Source organism: Typopeltis vanoorti, chromosome 12 (genome assembly GCF_054136105.1).
Source record: "Typopeltis vanoorti isolate ZY-2024b chromosome 12, IOZ_Tvanoo_1.0, whole genome shotgun sequence".
Taxonomy (NCBI): domain Eukaryota; kingdom Metazoa; phylum Arthropoda; class Arachnida; order Uropygi; family Thelyphonidae; genus Typopeltis; species Typopeltis vanoorti.
In genome coordinates this window covers 17,967,246-17,978,647 of record NC_143560.1, presented here as the reverse complement: position 1 = coordinate 17,978,647, position 11,402 = coordinate 17,967,246, and the positions used below count along the sequence as shown (strand labels likewise).

The following is an 11,402-nucleotide window of genomic DNA, read 5'->3' as shown; positions in this document are numbered from 1 at the left end:
AAGAAATATTTCTAGAAACATCATGCTCTGGCCAGAGAGAGAGAGAGAGAGAGAGAGAGTATGAACTTAGCAAATCTAAGGCACAAGTTTTCTTTTTATTTTATTTTATTTTATTTTATTTTATTATTATTAGTTTTTTGTTGTTGCATCATTGATATTATAACTAAACAACGTTCAACAGGCAACATTAAATGATGACTTAAAATAAATACAATATTTACTTGGCAATATATACATGTAATGTTTTATTCAGTAGAATATCGCACATCAAGTAACATTTATTTACTGGCATAAATCAAAAATTAAACTTTTTTTAACGGTCTTGTTTTCCAATATTGGGCGCTTGAAAAGAAAAATAAAATTCATAAATTTATGCAACAAGATAAAAAAACCTATGCCCATTTTGTTGACGCAAAAACATTTGTAAGATGAGAACGACATTTTAATTAGTGTCAGCGGCAGGAGAAAAGAAAGAACTGCCTGAATGTAACGCACTTTTCAGAAAGAGCATAAAATATTAACAGAAAAATTTGAATTTATTTTGGAGTAAAAGTGGAGTTAAAAGAAGAGGTTTAAAATTATTAATATACATAGACCTAGTTTCCTTGAGATAAGTACCTGTAGAATTTTCATGACCATGAGATCTAAATATTTAGACATCTCATTCGTTTCCAATAGCAAAATATTCTGCCAATTATTCTGTTGGCCTGAATTAGCTACAGAAACAACAGCATTCCTGAAGAAGTGCACGAAAACTTTGAAGAATTTGATAAATTATTTGTCTAAGTTAAAAAACATATAAATAAATAAAAATATATAAACAAAATAAAGGACGGGCAATTTTTTATCCCTAAAAATGAATATATTCTTGTTTTGAATACAGATTTTAATAGTAACGTACGTATTTTCAACCAAGTTCGAGTAGAATTAGAACAAACCATATTAGCGAATTCTTTCAACATGATCGGAATATCGTATTGGACTTAAACAGCGTACACATTAAAATGAAGGAATAAATTATTAATGAAGGGGATACAAAATCCTTTGATGTTTATCTGCCAGTAAGCGAAACTCTAAGAACTTATTAAAATAATAATTTATTCTATGGAATGAATTATTGTTGCTGTGGTGAATGTATTTTGGAAATGGATCTAATGTAACCTAAGATGTTACTTATTATAAATTAAAATAAGGAAAGGACAAAATTAACGTCTGTCTCTTTTTTATTTTCTTTGATTTGAATAATGAGAAAGCCTCACCCATCGCTAAGTAGACAATAGTCTAGTTCTGTCACATTGAGTGGCGCTGCGATCGGTCACATGAAGTAGTTTAAAATGGCGGATGTTATAGATGCATGTATAAAACAGAGAGTGGTCGTTGAATTTCTTACTGCGGAAGATGTGAGTTAGATGCAAATTCATAGTCGTCTGAAAAATGTGTACGGAGACGATATTGTTAACGTGAGCACGGTTAGACGCTGGTTCAGACATACCAGTCTGCACACAAGAAATGCTCTTGAAAAATTTGGCCGGACTAATCTTCCTCATCCTGTCCATAGCATCAACTGGTATCGTCTGATTAATACCAGATTGGTCTCCTGATGGATTCCCTCCAAAACCATTTGGGCGACAGGCAACTGAAACAAACTGCTCATGAAGAGCACCGACCTCGGAGTAAAGACTTTTACAGCGTCTCATTCAGCAATGGCAAAAGCGCATAGAGAATGATGGAACTTTTGCTAATAAAAGAAAGGATACTCTTAAAAGATGGGAGATGAAAAGGAAACTCTTTAGTTTCCTTTTCACTTCGATTCTGTCTAAAAAACATTTAGTTGGTGATTTAGTTTTTTATGTAGAGGATTTCAATAGTTCAATATAATTTTATTTTATGTTTCAGTTAGCGTTTCATTTACTTATGCTTATAATATTTTCGGAATTTGAAAGTAGATTTTTCAAAACAATATTGCTAATTGATATGATATATATATATATATATATATATATATATATATATATATATATATATATATATATATATATATATATATATATATATATAGAGAGAGAGAGAGAGAGAGAGAGAGAGAGAGAGAGAGAGAGAGAGGTTAGAAAAAATGCAGTAAATGTACCTGTATGAATACAAAAATCATAACTATATAATCTTCTGTCAGCCATGTCTCACTAATGTCGATAAACTTTGGCCAGGATGAACTAACCAATACCAAAAATCCCCCCCCCCCCCCGTGTTCTGAATACTCCTGGTATTAGTGTACATAAAGTGCAAAAGCCTTTTAATTACACCGCTATCCTGACGCTTTATACTTACTATTGTATTTCGTTTTATTACCAGTGGCATTTTAAGCACATTCTTACACTCAACTGTCTCAATGATATCTGCATATCCACTCAACAGTTCCCGCCCACCACACCCCAAAAAAACTCTACTCACTCTGATTTGGCTCATCCACTTTCACTCCATTCAACATTTTTTCCAGACTCTGAACACCAAATCCATTTGGATGTAAACCATCCTTCTCGTATAAGTCTTTTTGCTCGTCAAACTCATTTCACACATCCACAAACTATATATATATTAAAAGAAATAACATGCATGAAGGCATCGGTGGGATTCGAACCCACGATTTCCTGTTTACTAGACAGGCGCTTTAACCAACTGAGCCACGATGCCCGCATGTCTCTGCTTTCTCTCAACTCCTTTCATTTAATAATATTTAGTTGCCAATTAGATTTAGTCTTAGGGAGTGAAAGCCAAATATCTATTATTGATGTCTTCATCATAAAAACACCAGGAAATGGAATTTCATTAGATATTAACCAAATCCCAATCACAATGGACGATGTCTTAAAGTTTTATCTCTTCCCCATCCGAAATGGCATAATTGGCCGGAAACAGGCTGGGTAGTAATAATTGTTTGGCTCATGAGTTTATATTGCTTCCTAAGATGACCCCATTGAAGAGAATAATCGGAATACATCAATAAAAATACTATCCCATTAACCGAAATGATGCTTAGTTTTCTGAAAGATAATTTTACACCACTGATGACAGAAGCAAAGAATGACGGAAACAAGGCAACCAAACAAATGTACCCATTACCTGTTATTATTGTTACATTTTCGATTAATTATCCATGATGAATCTAATTATATATTATTTTGTGTGCGTGTGTGTGTGTGTGTATGTGTGTGTGGTAGCACAACACATTATAATTCAACTGAAATCATATACAAAATCTACTAATATATCTAAGCAGACAAATAAAACTAGTGAACAAGTCTGTGCATAGCACTGGCTCTTGTATGAAAGCTAGTTCGTCTTTTCAAACAAGTAATAGTTAACTTATTGGTAAGTTCACTCTTTGAATAAGTTTTCACTTTACTAACCGCAGTTCTCTTTCTTAAGACAAAAAAAAAAAAAAAAAAAGACGTGCTTTTGAAAAAACAGTCAGTAAGCTGACTGTTTTTTCAAAAGCACGTCTTTTTTTTTTTGGCTCTACTGAAAAGACTTTCTTGCTCACATTCTTGCTAATAAAAACTCTAATACATTTTTATTACCCCCCCCCCATCCGCGAAGTTTCACTAGTCTGCACAAACCCCATTAAAAATTAAATTGAATTAAAGGGAAAATTAATTAAAAGGCTAAGAAACGAAGAGCTGTAACTTAATTTTACAGTCATTCTGATGTTAATTTTTGACATTTTAGTCACTTGCGTTTAATGAGGCATGTCAGCAAGCTGGACAAAGGACAGTTGCGACATTTTGACTGGTAATGGAGAGCTGCAGTAGAAAATTAAGCTTCTGCCTGCCAGTAGCTCCCAGGAGTCAAATCATAGATAATTGCATGAAGTACCCTCTCTTGTTCAACACACACACACACACACACACACACACACACACACACACACACACACACACACACACACACACACACACACACACACACACACACACACACACACACACACACTTGTTGCTTAGCGATACCATTCTGTGCGAAAAGTTGGTTTATTTTTGTGCTGCCAGGTGCTGTTGCTTAGCAACTCCAAAGATGTAACCGTTCACAGATCCATTTTCTCTACTCTTTATTGAATGCTTATAACACTTCTGACTGTGAAAATCGAAGAGCTTTTGACACCTGAATCATTTTATCACACACATACGTAACTATAACGAAAACAGATGGTTGACGAAACTCGGTATGACTTCGGTCATAAAGAGTTTGATGGAGCTATTGACGTCATCTCTAAGGAGAACAGGTAGCATCCAGCGAGATAAGAAATAATCTCGTGTGCTGCTTGTCTGATATTATCGGCATACTGTCGAAAATCACTCAAGTTGATTACGGCTTCAATACCAAAGCAAAAACGTGGAAATTTTTGTGTGCATAATAAGCTAAAATAAAAGGTAAATAACAAATGTTAAATCCAACAAGTTGCTATTCATTCTGGTCATTTATGAGAGCCGTTAATAAATGAATGGAGTAATGACAATTGCCAACCGAGGGGGAAAGGCTCGATGGTCAAATTTTATTGATCACTACCAAACATTATTTTCTGCGTTCGGAAACCTGTTCTTTGGGCACTGTAGGGTGGAAAATGGAAGAAAGTTGCGAGTACACTTTTTAACATCGGTTTTAAAGATTTTTTATGATACTCTTCGGGAAAGAAAGCACTTTTCCAGAGAATAGGACAGAATATCCCCAAAGAACAGGAATAATTGTGTTATTTTTGAGTTGGACTGAGAAGACCTGATCGTAAATTATCTATCAGCAATGATCATGGAAACACCAGATTAATTTTGACCCTATGGGATCTGTTTAAAAATCATTATAGCCTCTTCGTTCGCAAGTCCATTTAAACAATGGTTATACTTTTATTGTGTTTTTGATCTTTTTTTTTCAACAAGCCATGGTTTATACTAAGGTTAATCAAAAATATATTTTTTCTAATCTTTTTTAAAGTGATGAAAGAAAAAAGAGACGCCTACGATGTGTATTGTTGAAACTAGATATTAATGTACACTCCTGAAATAAACATTCCTATGGCAATTTTCAGTACTAACAACTACTATAAATGATATCTAGAGTTATTTTGCACACACCGAAAGATATATCCTCCCTCCCTTCAACCCACCAGTATGTATTGACTTTTCTGTATCAAAGTATCAACTTTCAAGAATTATAATTCTCACTCGCAAAGTTCAGGATATCGCATTTAAAATGTTACGTTGGGCTTGTTGTGAAACTCAAGGTCGAACAGTCGGTGGGAGTTTATGAAGATCAATAGTTAAACGATAGATGGTAAAACTCACTTCGCTTTGTACATACAACTGTTCCTGGAGGTAGTCATAGAAATGCGTTTCAAATATAAAAATATGGCTTTTTGCTTATCTTTTTTTTTTCAATAATCAATAATTCTTCTGAACGTTAGTTGAGTAACATGCGAAGAAATATAACCTGCGGTATGAATTTTAAAAACAACTTTAATTTTGCACTAATGGATTGCCATTGGATGCTGTGAGTGCAAGAAGTGTGAATGAATTCAAAAATAAGTATCATAGCTGGTGGGTGTAGTATGTGGGATCCCTCGATGAGTCTCTGACTCCCTGGAGGACTCTCTTAATAATAATAATTATTATTATTATTACGGCTATTTCGCCTGCTTTCATTTAGGAGTGTCCCTTTTTTGTGTCATTGGTTTTCTACACAAAAATTCTTAGGGTATTACTGATGTATTATATATTATAGAGATAAATGTATGCAGAATAATAGGAAGAAATTTCGGACATACCTTGCTTGGATGTTGTTGGCTGTCTTCTTTCCACGATGTGCATACTTCTGCTGTTAGAACGCTCACGCACGCACGCACGCACGCACGCACGCACACACACACACACACACACACACACACACACACACACACACACACACACACACACACACACACACACACACACACACACACACACACACACACACACACACACACACACACGTATACTCATTTCTGAATTCGATCAAAAACAACCCAAAATCCTTGGATAACACAAAACTTAATCATTGAAATACACAGAAAGGACGCTCAATGGAAAGAATTAAAGAGATATCCAAATAACAGAGCCTTAAAAACCGAATATAAGATAACAAGGAATCGTCTTACAAAACAAATAAGAAATGCAAAAAGAAACTACTACAGAGACAAATTAACCTCTGCACAAAACAACATGAAACAAACCTGGCATCTGATCAACGAGATGCTAGATTGTGCTCCCAACACCACCGCCTCCGAAACCATAAATCACAGCTTCATGAAAGACGCAAAACCTATCCAACAACTAGCAAACGACTTTGACCAATACTTTGCAGACTCCATGCAAGAAATATTCCCCCAATCACAAAACGTGACCCTCCACTTGGACCACAATCAAAACAGACATTATGGTTCTCAACCATAAAAGAAGGAGAACATCTCTCTGCAATACTTCAAATCAAACCAAACAAAGGCACAGGAATTGATGGTATAAGACCTAAGGATATCAAGCAAAATGCAACTTGCTTAGGTCCTATCCTACCAAAATTAATAAATAAAATATTCAAAACAGGACAGATACCAAGTATGCTAAAGACCGCCATAATCACACCCATATACAAACATGGAAAAAGAAATGTAATCAGCAATTACAGACCCATAGCAACATAATCAATTCATCATCATCATGCGTATCAAGGATTTAGGCCTAGCATGGCCTGTTCCGGAATTAGAAATCATCGTTGAATCGTTTAAGGGGACGTCCTGGTTTTCTTTTTCCTAATGGCTTGTACTTTAAGGCTTGTTTTGGTAATCTTTCTGTTTTCATTCTTTAAACGTGTTCCATCCATTTATGTTTATATTTTTTAATTTTTTCTATTACTGGTTCTTGGTTTAATTCTTTCATAATATCTTCGTTTCTTTTGTGATCAAATAGGGTATAATTTGCAGTTTTTCTCATAAACTTCATTTCTGCTGTGGTTAATCTTTGTTTGTCTTTTTGTTTTATTGTCCAGATTTCGCTTCCATACATTAAGACTGGTAGGGCTAATGTATTGTATACTTTTAGCCTGGTTTGTTTTTGAACTAGGTTTGGTTTAAATATAGAGTTAATTACACCTGTTATTTTTAAATATTTTGCAATTTTTACGTTTATAATTTTTTTCATTTTCATATGTCATCGTACATCCTAGGTAGTTAAATGAATTCACCTGTTCTAAGATCTTGTTATCTATTACTATTTTAGTTCTTGCTGGATCTTGTCCTTTAAAGGAAATAGTTTTTGATTTTTTCTGTTGATATTATTGATATTATCATACCATAATCTTTGGATATAAGTTATCTTCAGAATTTGTAATTATTATTTGGTCGTCGACAAAGAGGAGCGTGTTTAAGTTTACTGTAGGAGAAAGTTTAATTCCTTGATGTAAATTTTTATTCTTATATTTTTTATTCTTTATATTTTATTATTATTTCATTTAAGTAAATATTAAAAAGAGTTGCTGAGAGGGGACATCCCTGTCGGACCCCTTGGTTTATCTCTCTCGTATATGATAGCTCGTGATTTAATCTTATTTTTATTTGATTATTTTCATATATACTTGTGATAGCTTTTAGGATATTATTTGGTATTTGTCTTGCTTTTAATATGTTAAATAATATGTTTCTTTTAACTTTATCAAATGCTTTTTCAAAGTCAATAAATGCAATATGTGTTCCTAAATTATATTCTCTTCTTTTCTCTATTATTAATTTTAGGCAAAAGGCCGGGTCTATACATGATCGTCCTTTTCTAAATCCATTCTGTACTTCTAAAATAAAGTTTTCGGAATATTTCATTAGTTTGCTATTTAAGATTCTGCTATATATTTTGTAACAGGAACTTAGTATACTGATACCTCTATAGTTTTTAGGGTCATCTCTATTACCTTTTTTAAAGATAGGAATCACAATTGCTTTCTTCCATTCTATTGGGGGGATACTAGTTGAATAAATTTTATTTAAAAATAATAAGAGTTTTCTTTGAATCTAGTTCCTGCGTATTTATATAGTTCTGAACCAATCTTATCTTCTCCAGGTGATTTTCTGTTTCTTGTTTCTTTCAGGCTGATTTCTAATTCTTCTTTAGTTATTTCCTTTTCATTTTCGTTAATCGTTTACCAGTTGTCTTTTTTAAAATATTTGTCTGTCCACAATTCTGTGTAGCAGTTTAGAAATTCTTCTCATTTCAATTTGGTGTTTAATTTTATATTTTCTTTGGTATCTGTATTGAAGTGTTTCAAAATCTTATATACATTGGGTCTTATTTTATAAAAATCATGTTCTAAATTAGAAACAAATTTGTTCCATGATTCTCTATGTCTTTTCTGACTTCCCTTTTAGCTATAGCCCTTGTTCTTTTATATTCTATTTCATCTTCTAATCTTTTACTGCTTAACCATTTGTGATAGGCTTCTTTTTTCTTTTTGATTATTTCTTTGATTGTATCATCCCAGATCTTCAGTTTTTTTCTTTTATTGAATTTTTTGGTCTTTCCTAAGCTTTCATTTGCTACTGCATTTAGTATCGTTTTTATATTAAGCCATTCTATTTTTATTTCTTCATTTTGTTTTATTTTATCTATATATTGGTTAATTATTTGTTCATATAGCCATTGTACATTTGTGTCATTCAATAGTCTGTTTTATAAACAAATGTTTCAATTTTTCTTTCTGTACTTGTTACTTGTAGCCATTGAGGTGGTAATCTTAATTTTATTTTAACAAGGAAGTGGTCACTGCTTATTTCATATCCTCTGTGAACTCTAACATATAGTGAACATTTTGATGTCTTTTAATTTAATATAAAGTAACCTAATATTGATTTCCATCCTCTTGCTGCCCAAGTATATTTATGTATGTCTTTATGATTATAGAAGGAATTCATTATTTTTAGGTTATTATATACTACAAAGTCAATCAATTTTTTACCATTTCTGTTTAGAGTGTGTTTAAGCGTGTTTTTACTATTTCTTTAAGTCTCCTGCTAAAATTATGTAATCATTTTTATTTATTTTATTATATATGTTTTGTAGCTGATTATAAAAATCAATATTATCCTGTTCTCTTCCTTCTTCTGGGGCATATAAACCAATTATTGTTAAATAGCCTCTATCTATTTTTATTATAGCTTCTATTATTCCTTCATGCCATAATTGATAATGTTTTAACTGTTTTGAAAGGGAGTTATGAATCCAAATCATGACTCCTGCTTGTGCTCTTTGGTCTCTGTCGACTCCACTGTATATCACATTAAAATTTTCGGTTCTCATAGTTCCTTTTAATTTCTTTTTTGTTTCAGTGATTACTGCTATTTAAAAATTTCTTTCATTTAATAACTGGTCTAATTCTATTTCTTTATATGCTATTCCTCTTACATTCCAGTCTGCTATGTGTGTTATATTTTGTCGTTTCCATTTTTTTTTTACCTTTTCCATTCCAGGGTCGTTTCCGATAAATAAATTCAATCCAAATTATCTTTTTCTGTCAGCTTACAAGTAGGATTATGTTCTCCATATCAGTGGACTAGCCTGACGATGGAATAGTTCAGTGGAAGGGATGCTACCTTAAGGCTTTTGAACTAGCCTTCTTCCGAATTTAAACCCATAGAAGGAATAGGGTATATTGAAGGGGAAAGAGTAGATTATAGAAGAATTATAGTAAGGTTTATAGAGAGGGCATAGTTGTAAGGACAGAAATGAAAAGACCCCATGGCCCTCGAGTACTCTAATAGCATAAGGATCATAAAATAAAAAGAGATAAGGCCTTATAGGAAAGATTAAAGTAAGTGGATGTTCCTCAAAGTAGAAGAAGGAGAGGATAGATCCAGCTAGGAGTCCATGGGAGTGCCGCTTCCCTTACAATCAAGATGATTGCCCCTTATGGCTCTGTTGGTCCACGAGTCCTTATTCAGTATATTCGGACCACCCCACCATATATATACACACACACATGGTGAGCTCCCCTATCCGCCATCCAGGGGACGCGCTCTCTAGGGGTTTACAGGGTCCACTCTCGGGGGTGGACCCTGTAACCTCTAGAGAGGACGATTAGAGATCTATAATATCCAATTATCAATCAAATTATGGAGCGGATCGTACTGAAGAAACACAGCATATACAGAGACCACATACACAGCATATATATTATCCCCAAAACACAATATGGTTTTCAGAAAAATAAGGGAACAACATCTCTCTTGGAAGACTTTACAGATGTAATTAATACAGCCTTAGACAAAAACAAAATTGCTATGGTAGTCTTTATTGATCTAACTAAAGCATTTGATACACTCACACATCAAACCTTGTTATTAAAGCTGAGGCATGTTGGAATAGACAGGCCTCTGTACAGGTAGTTTACAAACTACCTCCACAATAGAAAACATATCACACGTATCGGGTCAAACCGAAGCAGAGAGCTACCAGTAACCTGTGGAGTGCCACAGGGAGCTGTACTCTCCCCAACTCTATAAAACATTTACACGCACGATATTAATCAGCTACCCTCAAAGGTACGATACTCCAATGCAGACGATACAGCTATAATATCCATCCATAATAACGCAAGCATAGCCCAAACAAATATGCAACATGACATAAATCTGATCACAGACTGGTTCACGAAAAACTCCATATACCTAAACTCAGATAAGACAAAATTAATGATATTCAGAAATCCACTGACTCGACCAGTTGATAACAAATATATAACCATCCAACATCCACTTTTCAACATAAAAAACACACAGAACAGCAAAACCACTACAATCACTCAGGTTGAAACAATACGATACCTTGGAATTTACTTCGATGCAGATATGAACTGGAAAAGCCACATAAACCATCTACACAACAAACTCCGAACAATAAGTGGCAAACTCTACAGGTTAAAAGACATAGTTCCCATACGCCTAAAAACACTAATATACAAAGCACTATGCCAAAATATACTAAGATACGCGATAACAACGTATGCTTTCTGTGCACCCTACAAACTAAATAGATTAATCTCGTTACAGACAAAATGATAAAATTGATGTTTTGGAAACAAAGAGACAATAACGACTTTATATACACTGCAATGTCAGAACATAAACTACTAACAGCAAAACATTTATGTCACTATGCAGCCTTGCTAAAACATTATTTCGATGTCAACTACAGGACAGACAGAAATACATAGCATATAACAAGATCTCAGACAACTAATTATATCACATATAAATACAATAATCACTACGGAAAGGCCACGCGAAACTTCTACATCCCAGACATGATAAAGAAATTAACTTTTGAATACAGAAACCTTACAAACTA

The 11,402-nt window shown here is 33.6% G+C and overlaps 1 non-coding gene across 1 annotated transcript; it reads right to left on the bottom strand.

Moving 5' to 3' along the window:
- Positions 1-2,614: 2,614 nt before the first annotated feature.
- On the bottom strand, positions 2,615-2,688 carry TRNAT-AGU (transfer RNA threonine (anticodon AGU)). The gene has a single exon. It is a non-coding gene; the product is annotated as a tRNA-Thr (tRNA).
- Between the last annotated feature and the right edge of the window lie 8,714 nt (positions 2,689-11,402).